Source organism: Pinus tabuliformis, chromosome 7, assembly GCF_031772625.1.
Source record: "Pinus tabuliformis cultivar Carrire ecotype Pingquan chromosome 7, CPIR1, whole genome shotgun sequence".
NCBI classification, from domain to species: Eukaryota; Viridiplantae; Streptophyta; class Pinopsida; order Pinales; family Pinaceae; genus Pinus; species Pinus tabuliformis.
Window position 1 is genome coordinate 1,899,909,428 of NC_142293.1, and position 26,729 is coordinate 1,899,936,156.

Genomic DNA, 26,729 nt, shown 5'->3' on the forward strand with positions numbered 1-26,729 from the left:
TAATTGCTACGAGACCCGACATTATGCAAGCAGTAGGAATGGTGGGAAGATTTCAATAAGCTCCTAAACAATCCCATTTTTTGGCTGTGAAAAGAATTCTCAGATACCTAAAAGGAACTCCTGATTTCGGTCTCTGGTACCCTAAGAGCTCAACTCTTACTTTGACTGCATACACCGATGCTGATTGGGCCGGAAGTGTCGATGATCGGAAAAGTACTAGTGGAAATGCATTCTTCCTGGGAGATTGTTTAGTATCTTGGCTCAGCAAAAAACAGACATCCATATCACTATCTACAACTGAAGTTGAGTATATAGTTGTCGCAGATTGTTGTACTCAAATACTATGGATGAAGGAAGCTCTAAAAGATGTCAACATAGGTACAAATCAACCAACTACCATCTATTGTGATAACACAAGTGCGATCAGCCTCAGCAAAAATCCAATGATGCACTCAAAGACCAAACATATACCAATCAAGTATCATTTCCTTCGTGAACAAGTAGTTGAACAAAACATCATCTTGGAATATATCAATACTAAGGAGCAGATAGCTGATATTTTCACAAAACCTCTTCCTCGAGAAGCATTTGAACATCTTCGTCAAAAGATGGGAGTTATCTCTTTAGCATCATTTAAGTTGATTCATAAAGATGTTGTAGGACAGGGGGAGCAGTTCAATAGGGGGAGTCCCTGAGCACTCCTTTGCCATTGATGTCAAAGGGGGAGAGAAGAAGAATATTGCCATCAATAACAAAGGGGGAGATTGTTGACCTAGATTGTCATTGATGTCAATATGGCAATATTCTAGATGAGTAAACAATGATGTGAGGCCAAGGAGAAGTAGAGCAGATCCGTGAAGAAACAAGAGCAAGAAGCCATGAGGAGAAACTAGAGGAAAGCCAAGAAAGTCAAGCCATTGGAGAGAATATCGGAAGTCGTAGGAGCTATTAGAGCAGAGCTATCAAAGCAGAGAACGCCACAGGAAATCCAAGTATCAGAAGCCACAGGAAATCCAAGTAAGAGTAAGAGCAAGAGATTGAGGAGGATCCATATCGGGAGTAACACATGTAATATATGCCAAAGAAGTTAACAGAGGAGCCAAAAGAGCATAGGAGTATATAATATCGGTAGAAATCAAGAAGACGGGTGAAGAGTGAATGCACGTGGTTATATTCCAAAAGGCAGGTTTGTAATAGTGGCAGTGGTTTTCAGGCAGACGCTAGGCAGTAAGTGGTATTTGTAGGAGAGCACCCGATTCCATTAACCAAGCGACACGTAGCACGAGGGTGGAGAGAAAAAACTGCTTTATCTGGCGGATATTCTCCGTGCTATTTGTCCACCCGAAATCTCTGATAGCCATTGGATCTAGCATGAGTTAATCTATGGTGGAGAATGAGCCTGATAAAGGTAAGCATTGATAAACATGCCAAGGCTATTGAAAAGTGGAAAATGTAAGTTCCCGTGTGTTTATGTATATTCCCATTATACAAGGGTTATAATAGAATTAAAGGGGATAAAGGGTTATGGGTTAAGTCCGCATTAACCAAAGTTAAGAACGGAGGAGTATATATATATATATATATATATACATAGATGTGATACAATACACAGGCCTGAGGATTCCATTGTAATACACTTTAAAGTTACATCGCATCTGCCATATCGCAAGCCTCTTTAAAGCCTTGCCACATTAAAATGTCAATTGCGATACGTATGTGGACCCGCTACAACGTTATAACATGCCCTATTGTAATACCGCGTTTGTCACTATATCGCAAGCCTTGTTAAAGTTTTTGCCACATTGAAATCCACCGATTGTGATATAATTTCGGACCCGACTACATCATTATAGCATGGGTTAATAAAATGTTGCATCCGTGGTAATCGCAATGTACAAAGGAATGTCAATCCGGGGATTGCGATAAGGGTATGGACCCAACGGACTTATTAATAATTGTTTAATACCATATCGCATCTGCTCCGTCGGCAGTTGGGAATCGGCTATGTCATGTGCGAACCTTTGGAAGCAGCAATTGCGATAAAATGATGACGTGGCATGTGGGACCTCTATATGGCTATAGTCTCTCTTATATGGTTTTCGTGAACAATTAATGTATATTGTATGAATATTAAAAAAGGGCCCCTCTGATATTTGTTAATATGCAACACTATTGTAATTTGGCCTCTTTTCCACATTAACGTGTCCTGTGTGTATTGATGGATTTGAAGAGACACAGGAAACCGAAGAGTGAGCGCAGAGGAAGTTGAAAGATCAAGTGAGCATTGAGGAAGCTGAAGAGCCAACGGAGAAAGGAATCCAAAGGTCATGGGTATCAGGAATATAAAACAGAGAACAAGGAAAGTTTTGGGTAACTGGAAAACTGTAAGAAAATAAAGGAAGTCGAAGCTCTGGTAGAAATGGAAGGAACGGGAGGACAGAAGTAAGTCATAGGCCCAGCAGGTTTGGGAGCAGAGAATTACAACCAAACGGATCCAGACAATTTATAGCAGAGGTTTGGGGCCCTTGGGGTTGATGCCTCGGAACTGAAAGGATTGGTGTCCTAGGAGTTGGTGCTCCTAAATTCAAGGTTGGTGCCTTGACAAGACAGAGTTGGTGCTTGGCAACTTATTTAAATCATATATATATATATATATATATATATATATATATATATATATATATATATATATATATATATATATATATATATATTGTACTTAATTTATTGCAAAGATCACATTAATAAAAGCATCTATTCCTGTTATCTATTTCTATGTTCCAAATATAAATGTTTTTAACTAATAAAATTAATAATTGAAAAAAAATAATGATTCATCCCCCCTCAGTATTTCCAACAAGCCTTCAAATCCAAAATCTTGGTAGGGAAAAGATCTGGATATTCGTGGAGTAACTCACTAAATTTATCCATAGTAGCGTCATCCCAATAATCTCCAATCTTTGCAAACTTCGGTTCTACTTCAGTACCAATGTTTACTTTCTTTGTTTTCAATGACGCGATGATGTTTGGGTTGTATATGTGTGGGCCCTTGACTTCATGATTCCCTTCTGTCTCTAGAATATTAATATTTCTTGGATCATCATCTTTAGTTGTCACATTATAACATTCCAGCGCATGGCGCAGCTGGGTGCTCCAATCTGGTTGGACCCACTCCATAGGTTCTTGTAGCATTCTGAAGATAACTACCTTAATCTCCTGTAGGGCTTCATCGATGCTCACGAAGTCATCTTCAAAACTGAAGGTCAATAAGAACCCTTCCCTCAATATATCCCACTCTGCGGTGCCATGGCAGAGCTCTGTTTCCAGATACCAATTCATGGGAATTGTATCCAAAGTATGGCAAAATAAGTGTACCCACTTCGGCTGCAGTTCTATCCCCCATGCTTTAGTCCATTTTTCTAAGTGATCACGTAGATCATCCTTCCTGCTATATTTCTCAGTCAATCTAGTGTTAGGACGCCCAAATCGTAACCTCATCATTCTTCTGTAATCTTGCCATCCATCAAAGTTATCCTTGTGCATGCCCCACCATCGTGCAGGCGTAGCATGCAGTTCCAAATATAATGCTTGGAAGCGGTGATCCTCAGGGACTTCGTGCTCGAGTTCATCCAAAAACTTATCTACGTCAGTCAAACCATCATAATAGGGTAAGTTTATTACCTTTGACGAGACACAGCGCAACGACTTCATCATCATATTGCACCGCAGCCTAGATACTTCATGTAAATGATTTTGCCAATGTTCAAACTCTTCATTTGAATCAGAGGTACAGGAACTCTCTCGGTCCCATGAAATTCGTCCATCTGTCGTCGGATTGATCCAATTTTCGTCTCACGATGTTATTTTGTAGATATGATCCAGTTCATCCTCACTTTCTTCATAATCGTGGACTGGTTCGGTGTAACCTACCCCTTTTGTAGGGTCCAATAGAACTACAACCCGAAGCGATTTCCTTTCAAACAAAATTGTCCTCTTCTTCAAGTTGATGACCCCATTCATGTCAATGGCCTAGTCAATTCCTAGGAGCACGGGGTATGGATTACTATCATCAATGATCTCTATCACCTCAAAGTCAGCCATCACGCTCGCACCTTCGATATCAACAGTTACTCCATATAGTCATCCCATAGGGATGATCTTCTGCTGGTTCGCCAATCTGAGCTGAATTGGAGACCACTACAGCGCGGGTCTCCCCATTCTTTCCCATGTTTTATTTGGTAGTATCTTCACATCGGACCCCAAATCCAAGACAACCTGGTCCATCTCATAATCTCCTATCTGTGTGGTGAGCCTCGTCTTGTGCCATGTTCTTGCCTTATGTTTGCCAATTTTTCTGACCACAGTGTCCATCAAGGGCGCTCCCTTTGTTGGCGCATTTGTTTATTAACTCCTGCAGGCCTTTCACAACTTTGCTATCACGCAATAGTTTTATGCAGGTCTCCAAAAACATAGTAAGAATAGAGGGGTCAACCTCTACAGGCACGTTGGTGTCTTGCACCTTGTCCTGACTTCCTGAAGTGGATGCCTCAACGAAGCTTTTCTTCGCCTCCATAAATTTTTCCTTTGCGCGAGCCATATCAAAACCCACTTCCTTCTCTGGGGCCTTGTGCACCCATCCGTCCTCTTCAGATTGTTTACCTTTATCATCACTATTCATTATTCTACTCCTCAGCACTATATTCATGCTCTAATCTTCCTCGTGGGGCTCATCTCTCATCATTTGTAAGTTCTATGTAGGTTATTGAGGTTGCGCCTTTTTCACCTACATCTTAACTATCGGCACTCGGCATTCTTCTATGGTATGGTCAAACTAGCTACAGTATTGAAATGACGAGCGTGTATGATTCTGACACTCCTGCGTGTATTTCCTTGGTGTACCGTAGTTGTAACAGATAACCTGTCCCCGTCCTCTACCAGGCCCTCCTCCTCCTCGGCCTCATCCTTGTCCCTGATATCCTTTGCGCCCTCCTCTAGCACCCTGTTCTGGAGGCCGAGTTTCTTCTTGCATATGGTATGTAGGTGTTCTTTCCATCCTCAACTTGTAGTTGCGACAGTGGAGCTCATCGTGGCCCACTGATTTGTAAAAGTTACAGAACAATTGTTGCGGTGTCTGGATGAACTTTTGAAGCAAATGGCAATTATCCATTACATGTTGTCCAACCCTAATAAAAATAACATATTTAAGCTAAGGAATAGATACACGACAGCAACCTTTATAAGAGAATTCTTTTATTGAAGGGTAAAACATCTATAGCTTAAGGTTGCACAATGGTTCCGATAAAATGGTTACTTGTATCCAGTTGCAATCATTGTGTGTTAAAGTTACAACAACTATGGTTGAGGTTGTAGGAGATGTGACTTGGGGATGCAACATCTGTGACTTAGAATAAAAATATTATATTGAAAAGAAAATATATATATTAAGAGATAAGTATGTCTAACAAGTCCCTGTATATTGAAGTTGAGGCATGGATACATGACATCAACCTTTATATGATAATTATTTTATTTGAGTAGGGGAACAATACCTGTAACTTAAGGTTGTAGTAGTAATTCCATAAAATAGTTGCTTGTATCTTGTTGCAATAACTGTGCATTAAAGTTGCAACAATTGTGGCTTGAGGTTGCAAAAGTTGTAACTTAGGGATGCAACATGTGTGACTTAGAATAAAACAGATTATATGTAAAATAATATATATATATTAAGAGATCATTATACCTGAAAAGTCCTAGTCAATATTGAATTTAAGGCATAAATACACAAAAGTAACCTTTATACGAGAATTCTTTTATTTGAGTAAGGGAACAACAACTATAAAGTAAGATTGCAACAACGGTTCCACAAAATAATTGATTGTATCCGATTGCAGTAACTATGCATTAAAGTTGCAACAATTGTTGCTTGAGGTTGCAGGAGGTGTGATGTGGGGATGTAACATCCGCGACTTAGAATAAAAAAGATGATATATAAAAGAAAATATATATTTTAAGAGATCATTGTACCTAATAATTCCTTGTCAATAATGAAGTTGAGGCATAGATACATGGCATCAACCTTTATATGAGAATTCTTTTATTTGAGTAAGGGAAAACAACCTGTAACTTAAGGCTGTAAAAACGTTTCCATAAAATAATTTCTTGTATTTGGTTGCAGTAACTATGTGGTTAAATTTGTAACGAGTTGTGACTTGGGGATGTAGCATCTCATAAAACATATTATATATAAAAGAAAATATATATATTAAGAGATCATTATACCTGACAAGTCCTTGTCAATATTGAACTTCAAGTATAGATACACTGTAGCAACATTTATATGAGAATTCTTTTATTTGAGTAAGGGAACAACAACTGTAACTTAAGGTTGCAATTGCGGTTCCATAAAATAGTTGCTTGTGTGTTGTAGTATTTATAAGTTAAAGTTGCAGTGGTTGTGGCTTGAGGTTGCAAGAGATGTGACATGGGGATGCAACCTCTTCTACTTAGAATAAAACATATATATATATATATATAACAAGTCCTTGTAAATATTGATGCCAAGGCACATTGTAGTAACCTTGATACGAGAATTCTTTTATTTAAGGGAAAAATAGTTGTAACTTAATGTTGCATTGTGGTTCCATAAAATTGTTGCTTTTATCCAGTAGCAATAACTATGCGTTAAGGTTGCAACAACTATAGCAATAACTATGCGTTAAGGTTGCAACAACTATGGCTTGAGATTGCGATTATCGTGTTTGCAAATGGATCTTAAAGACGTGGTGGTTTGAATGTTGAGCGACCCAATCTGGCCTAACAAGTGACATCTTGCATTTTCTCTCTGGTGCTATGGTTTTTATCGATTTCGGCACAGATTGAATGTTTGTGTTATGAATTCGATGAATGGTTCTCAGATGGCGTTTGTTCGTTTAATATACGACTCTTGGCTGAGGAGTGCGGTTATTTTTCCAGGAATATTTTACGTTGATCTGAGGAATGATGACGAAGAGTTTGCTTGTTTTTTTTTCCAATTCAAGCATGTGTAAAGAAGCCAATATTGTTACTCAAGCCATGCGTAAGGAATGCGTATGGAGTTGTAGTATCTAGTCGAGTATTTTCATATCGAGCGATGAACTTGTAGAGAAACGTGAAGATCTAGTTGACGCTTTCAAAATCGTTGTGGTGTGATTTGGTTGCAACATAACTGATCGCCAAGAATGTTATATATTTATTACGGTTGATTAAGTTCCTCCGTGTGCACGAATTTTATAAATATCTCAGAGATTAGGTGATTAACTATATTTATAAGAAAGCTAGCGAAAGCACTGAACCAAACCACTCACAATGAAGGAAAGAAATACATTATCGAACTCAAGTAGTCAAATAATAGGTTCTTAAGATTGGTTAAATTTCCAAAGGGCCACTTCAGTTGGCACAAAAGAAAGTCACGTCATGTATAGTCGAAGCCTTTGGTTATGTATCTTCTCTTATCTCTTATTGACTCCACCATTAATGGCTTAGTAGACAAATCCGTGTTTCTTTTTCTTAAAAATTGCAGAGATTTGGTTTGGTCGAAACATATTTGTTTCGATTCACATCCTTTGAGGGCAGGACCTGTTTGAAAGTATAGCAGAGAAATGGTTAATATGGATGCAACATACATGTGTTTGGATGGATTAAGTTTGTCTCATTAGTATGTTTTCACTTCCATGTTATATATGATTCTACAGAAGTCTCATGAAATCTGAGAATCGCTCTTATAGCTCATTAATTATAAGAATGATGCCTAAGATAGTATTGTAGAACGAAATTTTACTTGATGTTTTGGTCAGCTGTGTACAGCTGTGTAGGAAGAGATTTGATCCAGTAGGAGTAATAACATACTTATTGAGCTTATAAAAGATTATTGAGAATAACAGAGATGAGACAAAGTTGTTCACTGACCTTTGTGTGTAACATAATATACATAGGTAACTTATGTTTGACCAGATTTGTATTTGGTGAATGGGTAGTTACATGAGATATATTAAAGAAGACATGTTTATCGACCGTTTAAGTTAAATGTTTTTGATAAGACCTTGGATGAGTTTGATGGTTGTCGAGTGTGTTGTGAAGCATTGGGATCTGCAGATGCTCAGTATTCTGATGGTTAATAATAATGTTGAACGATGGGCTCTCCATTGACTTGATTTTGAATTGTGGAGTATGTATTGATGCTACTAGGGTTTGGAGGTACTTACCTAGAAGAATATGTTGAAGGAGTGGGTTTCTTGCTAAGGCTTATTGTCCAGGTTTGATCTCTTGCAAAGTCACAAATAAATAAGAAGATGGATCTACAGACACTAAGGACCATGTCATGAGTTGAAATTATTTTTAGAAGGCAGTGAGTTAACAATGACCAAAAGGAATTGATATTTGTGAAAGAATTACTGGAAAAGGACAACCTATTGTAAATACTATGGCTTGTGGGATGAAACCCTAGACCTAGACTTAAGAATGCTAAGAATAAGGAGTAAAGAATCCCTCGTCATTATAGGTTATGCAAATAGCATGCATCAGTAGTTGATGTTGAGAATGTTGTAACATCCTGTATTTTTGATAAGTTAGTTTTTATTTATAAAAGACGGTATGAAAAAATAAAGAATAAAAAATGAAAATGAAAAATGGAAAATAAAAAAAATGAGATGAAATGAAACCCCATGAAAAGAAAATCAAACTTTGTATAAGTGAGCCCATTTAAAAGCCACTTCAAAAAATAAACTAAGGTTTGTGTGCAGCTTGTTTAAATGCCACAACCTGTTGTTTGATTTGAACCATATTGTTTAATCATGATCAAATAATTTAAATTTATGTTTTATATTAGTGAATAAGTTCACCAAATTCTTTAATCTTTGTAGAACATTATTAGATAGGATAGAATAGAATAAATTGTGGCCTAACATTCTCAAAATTTGGCCAAGGAATATATTAGATTAAGGCTGGATTGATTAGTAGATAATTACCTCTTAAGGGTGATTAATTTTTGTATTAATTTATCCTTTATTATGTTTTAAGCCAAAGTCATAAACGATAAAACAAGTTTGTCACAAAGCGCTAAGAAGCAGACACCTTTAGACGGTGATCCACTTCCCCACCCAGATCAATGGCGAGGAAGCCATTTTGCACCCCCTTCCACTATTGCACGATAACGGTATGGGGGGTCTGAAAAGTGGTTTTCCTCTAGGAGGATCCCTCACAACGTGTCATTCCCTCCTCACTTCACACCCCCCGACGCTCATTACCACTTACCACTACCCCCCCCCCCCCCCCCCCGAAATCCGCTTATCTACTTCGCGCATACGTCATCCCGCCAACGATCATTCCCTTTCCCGCACCTTCCATTCCCCAACCATTTCACTCCACGTGTCCATATCCATTTCATTCTATTCGCTTATTCGTTTCTTCCAACCATTACCATTCTTCCTTTGGCCATAAATGAGAATATGTTCGTTCAGTAGTAATTTTCCCCATAAATGAAAATATTTCCGTTCAGTAACATTTTCCCTTAACGGTAATGTATTCTCTGTTAAAAATAAGCCCTTCATCCCCGTTACACGATTTTCCCTCGCTTTGTCTTTTATTCAGATTCATAGGTTTCCTAAGTTTGATTGTTCCCTGTTTCTACTCTGCGGCATAACTGAATTTACCATCAGAATGAAACCTCCTCTCTGTTAGGTATTTTCATTCCTAAACATTTTGTTATTTCTGCCTCCCAATTCTGCAAATAATGGCTCCTAAAAGAAAAGACCAGCCCTCTGCTAGACAAACTTCATCACAGGAAAATCTCAAAGTCTCTAATACCCTAGACCTTGATCACATTCCCTTAGCTGACCAATTTCTCAAAATTACAGATACAGAGTGTGAATTCAACATATTCGAATTGCACCATTGGTTAAAGCAAACTTACTAGGCTTCACAAGAAATTTAAGAATATGGAGACTCAGAAGATTAAAAATGACACCCTTTATGTTGAAGAGATGCAAAAGTCCCATAAATTGACCAGTAGGATAGACGAGTTGGAAAATGAATCATTAATGGCTCAGACCTTGGCCCAAGCCAAGGAAAATATTTGGGCAGACATCAATCAGGCTATAGCTGAAGTTTGGCCCTCCATACAGATTATTTTTGAACAGGAAGAACTCATAAATAGGTGCCAGACAACTATTGAAGAAGTTAGAGAACTTCTTAAGGATAAACCAAGTGAATCCACAGACATGATTAAAGTTCTCAATTCAAAAACTAGAGCTGAGTTAGAGCAGATTCAGATTTTGGACAAAACATAAACTATTTTGGAGATTAAGAAGGTTTTGCAAAAAAATAATCTCATGACTTAGTTGGAGACTAAGTGCCAAGCCTTGAAAACTGTTGTCCAAAGGTTTCATTTTAAATTTAACTTACTCAACCAAAGAGGACTACCAAGATTAGTGGCACCAAATGACAGGTTGATTAGTTTGGAGGAATATTGTCAAAAGATTTATGCAATTTCAACTGATAAATCTAGATTTGCAAGTATAAAGGGCCATCTTACAGGGAAGGAAGTCTTAGAAGCTTTGGATTTTGATTTAATAATCAAACATGAAATCAAACACATCTTTGTTAATAAGCCTACTTTTGAAAAGTATACTGAGGTTGATGAAGTCTACAGAAAATTGGTTAATCTTTCTATACCAAGTGAATATAGGTGGGATCACTTATGTGAAATTATCAAGTAACTTTCATCACCAACTGACAGACAACTAGGCAACATTTTTTGGGGACCAGATCATAAACAAATTCCTTAAAGATAATGCCAGCATTCAGCAGTTTTAGGATCCCTATAGTTTTGTACTATTTTTGTATTTTTGTTAAAATTGTCTCTAGAAGATATTTCATTTTGTATTAATAACTATTCTTTTGAGTTATTAAGGGTTGAACCCTTGGATGAGTTTTCAAAGCAGAATTGTAATCAAGCTGGAGATTTGCTTCAAATTAATGAAAGGATTCTGAATTTGCCTCAAATAGTTTGTCTCCTTGTGAGTTTTTCTTATGTGTTCATTCCATTATGTTTTTCTTCATGTATTTAAGTCTTTATGGAGGAATCTAGGTAAGATCAAACTGAATATCAGTGCAACTTAAATACCCTATGAAGTTATAAACAATAATTATAGAATAGTTTATAAAATTGTTTGTTATTATAAACTCCTCTATATCAATAAATTGTCACACCCATCTGCATTAGATTAAATACATTTTGTTGAGAAGGAAAACATTGTTTACCTGCATTCCTTCTTATAACCAATTAAATATTTTGTTTGAATATTTAGTAAGTTGTAATTCTTTAAGACTCTGTTATTCACTCAATTAAAATCAGTTAACTATTTTAGACAAATAAACAACCCTTTCATTCTATTGGGCAAGTGTTAAGGTTTAAGCACTTGTTTTCAAACTGTTCATAACATTGGTCATCCAAAAAACTTTAAAACAAACAAAACATTTTAGATGCTCTCACATGATTAATTAACCTAGAATCATCTCAGAGAACAACAGAGGACAAGTATGTGCATTCACCTCAAAATAAGTCAAATGATTCCAAGCTTTATTGCAGGTGGAATTCATTTATATATGCATGGAGGCAAGAATAAAGAGGGAGTTGACAATTCCCTAAAATCCTCTAATCAAAAGATAAGTAATCCATCTCTCCTTCTTGATTATTATTAATTTATTATTGGCCAACCTCTTGTATTTTCTTGGTTGTAATTGTTTCTTACATGGCCTCCTTATGAGGTTTGCAATCACATAATGAAGGTTGTCAAGGCAATGATTATGGCAATAGGTGAAAGCATCGGAAAGAACGAAGAAAATTTTTGTGGCAAGAGGATTCTCCTAGGATCGAGCATAAACTCAACAAGAGTGATTTGTGTTCAAAAGGGATAAATTACACTGGCATCTACAACCATGCCTAATGATCGAAAGAGATCCTAGTTTGGAGGGAGTAGGAAGGTGAGAAAGCTTGAAGGATTCCATGATAGAGAAAATTGTGTCGAAGATAATTTCGTGGTGACTTCCAAGTAGATATATAAGATCAAGCATGTGGTAGGTGGTATCATAGAAGTACAAAGCGAGATTCATGGCAAGAAGGTTCTCTTAGAAAGAGAGAGAAGGCTATGACAATATGTTTTCTCTAACTATTATCTCTATTGCTTCTGTTGGAGGTTACATCATATGGATGTAAATATTGTTTTCCTCAATGGAATAATTGAGGAAGAAGAAGTGTACAAAGAAAAACCTTTGGGCTTTGATGTACATGAGAGGGAATCTCATGTCTTCCTAATAAATAAGGATTTGTATGAGCATAAGAAGACACCTCGATTTTTTATGAGCTATGATCTTGTTATTGTATGACGTGTTTCTAGAGGGAGAAAAATTAATCATGTGACAGAGGAAGTGGTTGTGGCAGGAGGATTTATTTCCGTGATAGAGGGAAAAGTCAAGTCCTGCTTTAATGTCAAAGGGATTTGACCTCTGAGTTCAAGATGAAGGATCTTGATTAGATAAATTACTTCTTGGGCCTAGAAGTGTGGAAAAAGTCGGGTGATATCTTCCTTGCTCAAAGGAAGTATATTATTATGATTCTTAAGAGATTTGGGATAATGGACATCAATTCCATGGCCACTCGCTTGGTTACCAATCTGAAGAAGTTAAGTGGCAGAGGGAGTTGTCAGGATTTCCACAACAGGATTTTTTTTAATGTCAGAAGGAGTACCCAGTTAGGGTGACCAGAAAACAGTGGTGGTGATGGATCCAGTGAAGGAAGTCAGCCAGTTTATGGTTGATCCGAGGCATGTGAAAAAACATATGTTGAGGTACCTACATGGTACAGTTTGATATATCTCAAATGATGAAGTGCAGTTGCAGGGATATACATATGCAGAATGGGAAGAGAGTGTTGAGGATATAAAGAGCACATCAGGATAATGATTTAGTTTGAATTATGCTATAATATATTGGATGGGTAGGAAGCAAACATTTGTCACACTCAAGACTGCAAAGATTAACTATAGTGCATCTAGTTGTAAAGAAGCGTGGCTTCGGAAGCTACTCGCAAGATTTCTTGATCAAATTCTATAGATGATCGTGATGACAAGTCGAAGCACAAGGTACAAAAGGGAGCAGTGAAGCTCCTATGCATCTCTACAGACAAGCAAGTTGTTGACATTCTCATAAAATCTTTGTTTCAAGATGAAGTTTGTATACCTCAAGAACAAGCTTGGAATGGTTGTGAATGCTTCCCTTGATTAAAGGGAGTGTTGATGTTGTAGTATCAATGGGTGGAGGTTCTCCCTAGGTCAAGGGTATTGACCAGGAGTTGTGTAATGTGGCTAGGGAGATTGGCCCAAAGAGAATCAAGGCTAAGAGTGCTCTCTCGTTCAGGGGATACCTAACCATATTGCCAAGGGTTATTTGGCTAGTGGGTTGAGTGAGTGCCTTACAACATTGGGAAAGTGTTTTTCCTTTCAATATCATGTGAACACGTGGGAATGGTAAATGGGCCTAGGATTTCACCACTGGTCAAGGGATTGCTAACATGGCTCCAAGTGTTGACTTGTTGAGTTGGTGATCCAAGACTAGTCTTGTTGACGCCGGTCAAAAGGTTTTGACCATATTTTCAAAGCGTTTTGGCTAGTAGGTGAATAGATCCATTTGCAAAGGGTATGTGGCTAGTGGGTGACTATGTCCCTTTTCATGATTCTGATGCAGGATGCATTCCATGTGATTTTGGTATAAAATATGAAGTGGATGGATATATCAACATAGTTATCTCATTCAATATTTTCTTGGTATGGAGAAAATTTTCATCAAAATGTACATCCAAGGAAGTCAAAGAGAATACCTCCCTAGCGAAGGAGTGTTGAATTTTGTTAGCTACAATCAATATTCCTTACTATACAAGTTAGCCCTAAAGAAAAATGAAACAGAAGAAATTTAAAATTTAAATTTTTGAATTTAAATTATTCCTCCAAATGTAAAGTCGACTCCAATTGTTTAATTTAGCCCAACACTAAGGTATGTGCCCCTTGGTAACCTTAGATCACTATAAAATAGCCTGTTGGCCTCCTTATTTTGACACCAATTCAGATTATCATTATATACTATTATTTCTATTCACACGTGCAAAAATGGAGACTTCTAAGGCAGAATTTGAAGGATGAATTTCTACTAGTATGAGATGGAAAATCCTCAGGCTTGATACTTTGTTTCTATGGAAGGGTCAAAGCCATAGAAGGAGAACTTATAGCCTCATATTGATGTAAAGGTTGGACTGAAACCTTGAGAGTTTGTTCTATGAATATCAAATTATACTTTTGAATTAAACAATTTCTCCTCAGAAAAGGTTTTTTTGTTTTTCCATAGTTATGGTTTTCCAAAGGTAAATTTTTATGTCTCTTGTGTTTGGTTGTCTCTTACTGTCAGTATTGTTTTATTGTTGAGATTTTCTATGTATAATTGCTTAATGATGAATGTGACACAAAAATGATTAATTAAGAAATCATTGTTAAGTAATTATCTAAGTAGAAGATCATGAAAAAACGACACTAGTATCATGACCTGACTTAAGGGTGGCTAGTTGTAGAAAACTTGGTACAACTGTGCCTACGATTAGGTGGAAAATAATTCAGCCTCAATTGATTTGTTGGGGAATTCTTACAATTTCATATAAGTATTATTTGTGTGCAAAACAATTCATTTACAGACTTGTCATTTATTATAATGCATTTCACTTATGATTATAAATGAAACAATAAATGTAATGGGGTGAAAAGAAAGAAATTTTAAAAGTATGATTTCTTTGGCATATTTGAATATTATCTAGGAATTTTCCTAAGTAAATTTGGAATGTTGTAAAATGTTTTTTCCAAGCTTGTTGCGAGTTTCCTACATCTCTTGGGTGTTTCGAAGGTGTAAATTTTAATAAAAGAACCATATTGACATCCTTTTGAACTTATTGTGTGAGTTAATTGATAAGCATTATTAAATTGTCACATTTATAGCTCATCTCTACTTTTTGGGTGTATTAGAAAATATTCTTTGTTGTTTACTATATATGCATTGGAAAGAATGTGCAAAAAGTGTTTGTAAAAAGAGGTCAATACCTGAAATAAAAGGAATGTTTGCAAAGTTTTTGAAGAAAGGCATCACTAGCTGAATTAAATTGAATGACTACATAATGTTTGTAAAAATGTGTTATTGGCTAAAATAAAAACAATGTTTAAAAAGTGTTTAAAAAATATGTCAATGGTTAAAATAAATTGAATTCCTACTAAGTGTTTATAAAAAGTTGTTAATGGATGAAATAAAAATAATGTCTACAAAGTGTTTTTAAAAACTCGTTAATGTTCATAATAAAACATATATGCATTCAAAGTCTTTATAGAAATATGTCAATAGTTAACATGAAATGAATGTTTGCAATAGTTGTTATTTTGAAACATGTTAATTTTAGTTAAAAACGGTATGTGATATGCTTAGCACAATTACTTCAATGTTCCTTTAGCGGCCCAATGACAACATCCAAATTAGATTTCCAATAGCAATCACATTAACCATTAATCACATTAACAGTAAAAGTAGATATAACATAAAACAATATGCAGAAGACAAGCCAAGACAAGAGAACACCAGATTTGGCAGATGTTAGGAAAAAACCCCAAGATGGGAAAAACCCTTAGATCACATATTCTTATTATTATATCAAATGTTCAACAAAGAGAGAGTACAAAAGTCAAATCGACTTGCCAAATTCAGAGTCAAAATATCCCTGTCAAAATCTACAACCAACTGCAGTCAAATCATCCCTAACTAGAAACTTTTCAAAGATGGTCAAAGAAGCAATAGAATTTCCTCAAAACAGCTCAGCCTTCCCCAGTCAAACTAGATAAAACTATTGTTCTAAAATCTATGGTCAACCTGTAAATTGGTCTACAATCAAGGTGCTCAGATTACCTTGGTTTCTGTGCCAAAAAATGTGGCATGCCCAAATAGATAATTTCCCAAAAGATCGAAGTCAAACTCTCCTTGGAAGGCTAAAGTCAACACTGGTCAACGCTGGTCAAACTGTAGAACTTTCTGAGATACCATTACATATTTTTTACACCAGACAATCCCTCTTGCAGACAAGAGCGATCTCCCTAGATCCTAAATGGAAACTAGAAACAATCATGACAATTGAACTGACTCTTTCCCTAAGTTGAACTTGTTCGAATTATAAGCAGTATAGCTAATGGATGAGCCTCTTACCTATTTCATGAAATGCCTGATGAAGATCCCTTGTAGTGACTTGATGCAGTTTTCAATGCTTCATAAGACCTGCAAACATAGACTATAAAAGGATCAAAATCACATGTGATATAATAATCCAAACAACTTAGCCTAATGATCAAGGAAATTAGGGATTGAATTTGCCTTAATAAACATTATAAACAGATGTAAACCATTCATCATTCACATAAGACAAAATCAATGGGAGAAAGTGTTCATTTGTATTAATCAGAAAATAAGAGGAGCCCTACAACCTTCGCATTGATGTCGTGAGGTCCCTCCCAAATGCCTTCAATCTCCTCCTTAGATGACAAGATTTCCAATCTCAAACCAACATCATAAGTTTGTTTTCTCTCAATTCTAACCTTGTCCATCCCTCTACCCTCTAGTCATTTTATAGGCCAAGAGGAGGAAGTTTTAGATCCATGAGAGGAGGATGAGACTCCTTTATTGAGGGATTAGGTTACCATGAGAAAAGGGATGGAGATGCATCTTCTGAGGGTTATAGTTCGAATAGTAATCACCTAGAAGCTTTTAGTTGGGAAATATTCAACCAACTATGTTTCTAGAATGTACTTTTTATTTGTACTTTCTAAAATTCACCTGCACGGGTGTATAGTGGCTAACAGAGTGCAGCTTTGTGCTGTTGTCAGAGTCAATTTCAGCACATGCATGGGAAACTCTAGAGAAAACGGTGCAGGTGGAACTTAACAAGGTGTGACAACTATTTGACTCAAATTTCTCATGTACTTCAACATATTTTGGGTTGTTTGACTTCTAAGGGAGCTTGTTCTAACATGTTCATGGATGGTAAAAATATCCATAAAGTGATCAAGTGTCATGGCGACAAATTGACAAGTAATAGATTTCCCCTTAAAGTGCGAAGTTTGTAAAAACAAGTTCAAAAGATTGAAGCACTTTATCTTTCCAAGGATCATATCATAGGCAATGGTCGAAAACCTGCAAGGAACATTTAAGGGAGCGCAATGAAAATATATATCAAAAGTCATCTTTGAGGTAGGCATTCCCATACTCAGAGTAAAGCAAACTCAATGAACAAGCATGGAAAAACTAAGATCATATAGATGGTAGACACAGCATGGGCGCAACCTTCTGTCAACATAATAATGAATATAAAATTTCCCCGCACCTTGGATTGATGAAACTAGATCCAGGGTCTTGATCTCCATCTCTCGATCCACTGTACGATTATAACCATGCAAGTGAATGTCTTGAAGTAGAACATGGCAGAAACCACTTGATTACCGGTCAATAATGTGAATTGTTAACAAGCGCGAGAGAAACCACCAATACTGACAATGGTTCTCAAGGTACTCCCAGTACAATCTATGAAGTGCGTATAAGTGATATAAACTCAAACACTCATAAAATCATTCAATCGAAGACCAATGATGAGAACATGTCGTCAAAAGCGAGAAACCTACCATTAAGGCATGCAGGCTTCAAGGTATTGAAGGTTTCTAAATCAACTTCCTAAATAATGAGTTGAAGTTGATAGGAAGCAATTCGCCATGGAAAGCCTATGACACGAAACATGATATCACTTTTTGAAAATAGTTTGCAAGGGCTGACTCAAGGATGGCCGACCGGAATGAAGGCAAGGGTATTTGAACCGAGGTTGAACTTCTCTTGAACACATAATGACACGGCAATGTCTTGGCAGCATTTGACTTAACGATAATACCCAAAACCATAAAGACTTTCGATAAGGTTCGATTAACTGTTAGGAAAATGGATTTCCCAACCTAGACATGAATGTGACGGAGTGTCATGTTCAAGAGTGACATGCTACCTTTTAAAACTGATAATGTAAAATGGACACCTTCCCCAATTTTCCTCCACCATTACTGGAAAGTACCTATTTATTTTTTCAATCTTGAGGAGGATAACACATGCTTGGAATGTAAGCTCATCCTTTGGATGAGTCCATCGAAGTATTTTTAACAAACCCTAAGAAGAAGTGGTTCGGTCTCATTATGCTTAATGATTCCTATACTGTTTATTTTTTATGAGTCTAGTTTAACGGTAACTCAATGTCATTTTCATTTAAGAGTTTGAAAAAGACACAAAAAGAAAACTCATTCAGTTCTTTTACCGTAAAATTTTAACGAGCTCAGAAAAAGTAAAGCTTGATGTTTTTCATTTTTAGAGAGTCGGAAGAAAAACATCAGTAGACTCCATCAGGTTCTTTTTTGTCATTTTAGTCTCTCAAGTCCAAAAAAGGATAAAATAATAGAAGGGAGAACTCTATTGACCATGTCTAGTCAAAGAATACCTTTTTCATAAACAATCCTTGCTCAGTCTGTAAAAGGGGTAAACTTATACTGAGTGGACGGTTGTTCATTTATTTTTACGAGTTCGAACAAGCAAGTACTCGGCAATATTTTCATTTTTAAATAGTTTAAAATGGGCTTGAAAGAGGACTCCATGATTTTCACTTTTTGTAATTTTTTAAGAGCATGAAAAGTGATAAAAGTCTGCTAAAATGTCAAAAATTATTCATCTTGACTCTGTAAACGATCTTGCACATTTAAACTCAATAACTTGTCATAACTGCTCAAAAGGGGAATTTTCCCTCCCAAAAAGGTTCAAAACATAAAAAAAAAAAATTAAGCTTCAAAAACTTATAAAAGTGGGAAAAAGTAATTTATTTTTACCATTTGCATTTTCACTAGTTCAGAGCAGAGAGAGGAGTTTTTACCATCAAACTTCCAGGACTGATTCTGAGCCAACCGGTGGACGAAATCGTGCACCATTTCTTCCAGGTAGAAGATCTCTCCATAGCTTAGCTTTTCATCCATTTATTTTTTCATTTTGAGTTTTCATTTTATTTTGTTGGAGAAAAGCCTTATTCAAAAATGCGCCCTCAACCCTGCGTGGGTTTTTTTTAATCGGGCTTGCGCAGGTTAATAAAGTTTTCCACACAGAAAATCACAACATGCGCAGAATTCTGTGGGAAAAATCCGTGTAGCTGCGCCCTGTCCATAAAAGGGTGGTCATGTAGGCATGAGGGGCTAATTTTAAAACACGTTTTTAGCCATAAAAATGTGAAATGAGTTTTAAAAATGATTCTAATTGCTTTAAAATGTCCATTTCAGGTCATTTGATTGCTCGAAAATGGAGTGGAGAGAAAGAGAACATGAAGCCAATGATTTGGAAGCTTTGGCAGATCTGGCCACCTTGCAAGCTCTCAGGGCTTGTGGCCTCTTGGAATATTGGCTTATCCCTAGGATGAAAGCTCAGGTATATTTGACGACGTGGTTGGTAAGGACCTAGAATGTCCAGGAACAATGTTTTGTGATTATTGATCGTCGTCTCACCATTAACGTTGATGATATCTATTTCCCAACTAGGTTGTCTCATCGGGGATACGATCTTTCATTATTCAGATCGAGGGCATGGGGAGATACTATTGATGGATACCTATGACGCTTTTGCAGGGATGCACCACCCAAGGATGGATGAATTGACATTCATTCCATCAAACTTTTACCCTTGAGGACCATTGCTTTTACTGTTTGTAAACTATGTGGCAGTGTTTTCATCTAGCCACACGGGCACAGATGCAGACGGTTGTGGAATGTTGGGAGTCCTCGGTATACAACTGGTGTGAGGCAGTGGTGGTGAACATGAATGGCCATTTGACTAGGTTCAAGAATGGAAAACTAAAGAATCTTAGTTATGGTGCCATTCTTGTTGCTTTATCCCTAAAGAGGGTTCATATTCTTCGACCATAGCAAATTTTGGCAGATGAGTGGGGTTCGAGGGATCCACACATGATGAGGTGTGTTGCACTGATGGAACGCCATGGAGGTGATGGGCCCATAGTGAGGTATACGGTAGATTTTTTTGACTGGTTGGGCTAGCAAATTATTTTTATCGAGGACCTTCCATATGTTCGGATGGATTACAAAGGTGATCCTGATATCCCACTTCCTGTCAGAATTCAGTGGGGTGATCTAGGTAAGAATTTCTCATTTCGAAATATTTTCAAATTTTGAAAAATTTTGAGTGTTTTTTGTCTTCAAAGGCTAATTATCTAAAATGCATGTGCAGATGTGGGCCCAACCCAACCAGCCGAGCTGAGACGATACAATAGACGAGGTAAGCATCCTATAGTAGTTATGGCAGCGAACCCAGAGGTAGAGGACATCCTGAAAGAGTTGAAGCATAACCTTGAGAGGTTGACTTCCAACATCCCAGAGACTGGGACTGATGACATTCCACGCGCCTATCATAGGCATGTAGTTGGGGTTCTAGGGCCTCTCAGACGTTTTCTGTGTCGAGTTGCTCATGCTATCATTTTTTACCATGAGCATCATCATTCCTAGTTGTTCTAGTTTCTAGGACCATTTTTTACTTTTTGGTGTCATCATATTCGAAAAATAAAAGGCCACATGGCATTGTGTCCTCGGATGACATATTTTGTAGACACGCCCAAACTCTATTTTAATGAAAAATATACTACTTTTTACCTATATTTATCTCAACCATTGTATGAATGAATATTGTTTTTAATTTACAAATGTTACAAATGTCTATTTAACACATGATTCGCCAATGCATCTGTTAATGTGTTTAAATATCTTGGAATGTGTTGATATTCGATGTAATAAAATTGCCTTTCCAAGAGACGAACTCGTAAAAATACTCTTAACATGGTTGGACTCCTTACTGTATAGACACCGTTTAAATGTAATACCACGAGCTGTGAATCTAACCTAACGATCAAATGCCAGATACCAAATTTGATGGCATCAACTAATAGCTCAATGACTGCGCTATATTTTGCTATGTTGTTTGTTGTGACCGAGACATATTCCATGAATAGATACTAGCTCATCACTGGGTGAATAGATAACCCAGGATGTGGAAGATAAATTTCGAGTACTACGACTAGCGCCATCAGCAAATCCAATGTAAGTCTGAGAGAATGTCGACGTCTACAAATCAAGTGTAAAAATAGGATAAGAGGGAGAAGTAGTAGAAAATGTGAAAACACTAACTATCACACGTTCCTAAAAAATGTTAAATATTGTATAAATCTTCACCAAAATTTTATGCAAAATATTTCTTTAGGTAAAGACCATTTCTGGGCTTTCCCAAAGGAACACCATCGTAATCAACCAGTTCATAGGCACCTTTAGCTAATACGCATTTTATGATGTAAGGGCCATGCCACATGGGCTCGAATTTCCCTACACCTAACCTGTCATGAGTTTTATCATAAACTAAGACTAGGTCACCTTCTGAATATGTACAAGGATTAATGTTTTGATCATATTGGGCTTTGACACGTTTCTGGTGAGCTTCGCTAGCCAATAGGAATTACGGCGATTTTTCATCTAAATGAGAAAAATGTGCAAAGTGTTCTTTGTATGCAGAGGTAGAAGGTAATAATTCGATAACTAGCTTAAGGAATGGAATTTAACATTCAATAGGTAATATTGCTTCTAGACCATAAAAAAGTTGGAAAGGAGTAAGACCATTTGATGTTTTTAGAGTGGTACGGTTAGCCCACAATGCCGAAAAGAGAATAGAATGCTAGTTTCCTTTATGCATACCAACTATCTGTTTAATCATATTGGTTAAAACTTTATTGACAGCTTCGACCTGACCATTAGCTTGTGGATAATATGGAGTAGAGATATCATGGCGAAGGCCGAGTTGTGCGGATAGTTCGACCATCATAAAGTTACGAAAATGACTACCATGGTCTGTAACAATAGCTTTTGGGACATCGAACCAAGTAATCACATGATTGAAAATGAAATTTGTTGTAGTTTCGTCTTCGTCTCTATATGTAGGCATCGCCTCGGCCCATTTTGTAAAGTAATCGACTGCAAGGATAATATATCCATGCCCCTCGACCGGTTGAGGGTTACAAGTGACAAAGTCGAAACCCCATTTGGAAAAAGGACCAACATCAATGATAGGGTGAAGAGGATATGGAGGTGCTCGCATTTTGCGATCGTAGATTTGAAAATTATGGAATTTTCAGACTGTAGTGATGTAGTCTTTAAACATTGACGACCAAAAATAACTTGCATGTAATATCTTTTGGGTAGTATCATACCCAGACATGTGACCGCCACATGCTCCATAGTGGTAGTCATTCGAATTTTTTTCGGCTTCTTGAAAAGTTAAACAACATCGGAATACAGAATTGGCACCGTGACCAAAAGAGTGTTGCCAATAATATTGTATTGTTGGGGTTGGGATTGGTATCGAATTTGCTAACAGTCAATTTTGGATAACTCGGGCCTAAATTTTGTGTTTGGAGATATATAATTATGTCTCCATACCACGGATCTAACGTGCTAATAAGAAAGAGGGATTCGTCATCAAAAGAATCTTTTGCTGCATTTTCTATATCAGTATGGGAAAGTCACATAATAGCTCGGTGAAAATCAAGGATTTCTTTGATTTTGACTTTTCAAAATCCAAATGAAACTCTTGTAAAATAACCATCCATTTCAATTATTTCACCCCTAGAAATTGTTTCGTGAGAATGTACATCATAGGGTTGCAATATGAAATGACAATTGTTTTTTGAAGAAGTATATAGTGACAGAATCGTTGAACATATTGCACAGCTTCCAAGGCTAGCTTCTCCACATGTGCATATTTAATCTCAGTTTTAGTGAGACTCCTACTCAAATAGCAAATCACATGTTCGTTGCTAAAATCATCCTCTTGGACTAACACCATGCCAATAGTGGCATCAGATGCAGCTAAGTATAGAAAGTAGTCTCGATGATAATCGGGTGGATGCAGTAACGGCTCATAAGTCAATGCATGATTTAATGCATCGAGAGCTTTATCAGCAAGCTCATCCCAGAAAAATGGAATACCCTTTTTAAATAGTCAATTAAAAACTTGGGTTAGCTCAGCATAATTGTGGATGAATCTATGCAAAACATTTGCCTTCCCTTGCAAACTTTGGAGTTCAGTAAGGCTAGAAGGAGCAAGCAAATTCAAAATTGCCTCCACCTTGAGGGGATTGACACAAACGCCTTCCTTTGAAACGATGAGACCTAGAAGTCGACCTGATTGTACATGTTAACACCCCAAGAAACTCACCTAGGTTGCATATCGGTGATGCTCGGGAACATTACAAATTCAACCAAATATAGTTGGATAAATGGTGGATGAACGGAACAAACGCTGCATATTCAAGCCAGATAACCACTTCTACTATGATTGAACCCAGACATGGGTGAACACCCCCAGACTACAAGGCTTTTAACCACCTATTACTCACAGTTTGAGGATAAGGTGACAATGGAGAAGACTGACCACACCAGTAGATGCACAGGACCCTGTGATGGCCAGCTGCAACCAGTTAAGAGGTCTGTAAATCTAGTTTCTAATGCACAGTCAGGATGACAGCTCTCTATGCATTAAACAACAGAAACCTGCACACATGTTCTATGATACATGCTAAATCCTAACACAAAGGTGGGATGATAGCCCCTCTGATGCTAAACATTCACAGCAATAGAACAAATGAAAACAGGCATAGCCTAGAACAAGAAAGAGAAGTGGAAAGTGAGCAATAAACAACAAAAGAAGCTTGTATTAGCTGGAAATGAAGACCAGACGCTGCAGGTTACAAAGTAGTTACAGTCTCCAGAAGTTGAACCTTACAACATGGTTCTCTTCATCTAACACTCATCAATCTGATTACATCTCGGTTCTGAGTATATATAGTGTTACAATACAAAATATCTCTGTTAAACAATGTGTGGAGGAGCCCATAAATGGCCACCAACCATATTCATATTCGGAAATGGGCCTCTGATACAAATTTGTCTGAGTTTTAAATAGATTTGACCCTCTCTGGCTCTCTGCGGTCCTCCTTGGGGCAGGTGGCATGAAATACCAAAGGAACCATAGCCATTGAATGCTCTGCATTGATAAAACGGCGTCCTGCTTCCTCCTCGGCCATACTTTTTATTAATGGCAACTGTTGAATCATTAAAACGGCTCAATCATGATTGTTTGGCTTTAAAACAGTGAAACGCTGCTACACTGTTCATTCCCACCCATCATTGTTTCAACTTTGGCTTTGAAAAGGTTCAGGCATGGTTCAATCATTTACGGCAATGCATGTCTTAACAGGCCAATCCTCTGTTTCTTTTATATTTGAGAAATACACGCAATACTGCCGCAAAACCATGAAAAATGGCTTTGGCGGATTTGAATCATATATATATTTTGTTTCTGAACCCTTTCGGATCCGAAAACCCATCGCAATCGGCACTTGCCCAAGGCCTCCTTTGCATTTCTTTATATTTCATAATACATAGAAAATGCGCCCAAAACCATTGGAAATGGCTCAAGCGCGGATTTGAAATTTCATAAAAAATGACCCATAAATTATCGGGTTCGGCCCATCACATCGCAACATAACTCATTTAAAAGCCCCGCCCCTTTGAAAGAGCCGATAGCGATATCACCGCGGACCCGAAAATCTATCAAAAGGAATTTACACCGCCGTCGGGTCCGGCCCATCGGCGATCGCTCATCGGCAAGGTCTCCTTTGTCGCTGCCACTACCTCCCCCGACTTGTGATATGCCGACGCGATCTGGACCGCTGATCGGCCAGATCCAACGGTTGAGATTTATGCGGATCCTTAAGCCTGTAATTTGATTTTTATATGGTTTTTGGGGTATTTTCGCCTCCCGATAGTGTATTTATACCCTCCAAAGGGCTTTCCTCTTGCAACTTTTTCGATCGGTGGAAAGCTTTAAGAGGATTTTGAAGGCTTTTGGGGCACTTTGTATCCATTTTTGGGCATCCTTCTGTGCGCAAACAACCCAATCATGACTACATTTGATCCTCAAATGTTGGATTATGTAGTAGAGCTAACACTGGCTCCTTCTGGGGATGAGATCCTCCATGTGAGGCTCAAGAACCTGCAGACCAATGCCTTCATACAAAAACAGCTATAAAAACACTTGCCTAGTGTCCATTGGGCATGGAGTCAATTAAGCATACAACATAAAACTGTAAAATAACTTAATTACAAACATAAAAGCCTGAAAACTTAAACTTCAAAATTTGCCCATTAGCAGGGCAACCAAAACTATTTCTCCTGCTCTCAGCCCGGTTCATCATAGATCAGTAGGACTGGATTGATTTGATCCTCTACCTCAAAGAGTTTAGGACATTTTAGCTTGACAAGTAGGTAGGGATCAAATTTCATTTCCCCTCTATGTATTCTCCTCCTTGGATGTTCTTTATGGGAGCATATGTACACCTGTTGAATAACCATGTATGTTATGTACTTGTCTGTGTCTTTTGTAGTCTGCACAACTAATATGAAAGATGCACCATTGTATCCTTGTGCAGGGGACACAGAGACATTTTCTGCTCGTTCATCTTGCTTAGAACAGTCCTCATCCAAGGAGGAATCCCAAAACTGTACACCCTCTTCCTCTGTTAATTGATAAGCTGCCTCTTCAGTCTGTGTGGAGGCCATCTGAGCAGGTTTCATAATATCAAGACTGAGATGATCAGCTTCAGCCTCGATCATTGAACTATTTCCTGCCTCAGTGTTTAAGGGGCAACTGAGAGGGATTTTCACTTGAGCAGACAGAGAAGCAAAAGATGATGGGGAGCTTTCCTCCCCCTTTTTAATCACTGAACTGGGGACAATAGCAGGCTGGAAAATTTGCAGGTTTGCATAGCCATGGGGAGGTGAGCTGGCTTCGGGCACAAATTCTTGGAGGAAGGGACCTGCTGCTAGTTGCTTCTGTTGATAAGCTTGTTGTTCTGCAGGGACAACAAACTAATAAGCACTGCCCTTAGATACTGCTTCTTCATATGCAGCTCTGGTTAGGAAAGGGGCACTACCCTTATCTTCCAAACCATGGACCTCCTCCTCTTCTTCGTATTGCTCCTCTTCCATGACTATACTCTGAAAAAGGGTCTTCACCCTTTTGTCTCCGTTTGTATCTCTGCTTTTCTGCAAAATCTGCAACTGCTCCTGTGCTCCTCTATATGGATTGAGTTTTGGCAGAGTAAAGGAAAAAGGAGCTCCTGCTTCCTCAAAATACTGGTCAGCTCTTAATTTGGAAACTTCAAAGGCCAAAGACTCAATCACCCTGGCCATTTTGTCGATCCTATGATCTGAGGATGATGAGATCCCATCCCTCTGCAAGTTCCCGAACTCAGTATAATCATAGAGCAGATCTTCTTTGTCCCCCTAGTGCTCAAGGAACACATCACCTAAGGTATCGATGTCTGCAATAGACCTAGGGGGTAAATTTCTAAACTAATTTCTAGCCTCCCCATCTAGGCTTTGGAAAAAAACCCTCATCAACACATCATCGTCATTGATATTCAGGTCAACAGCATAGTTGTA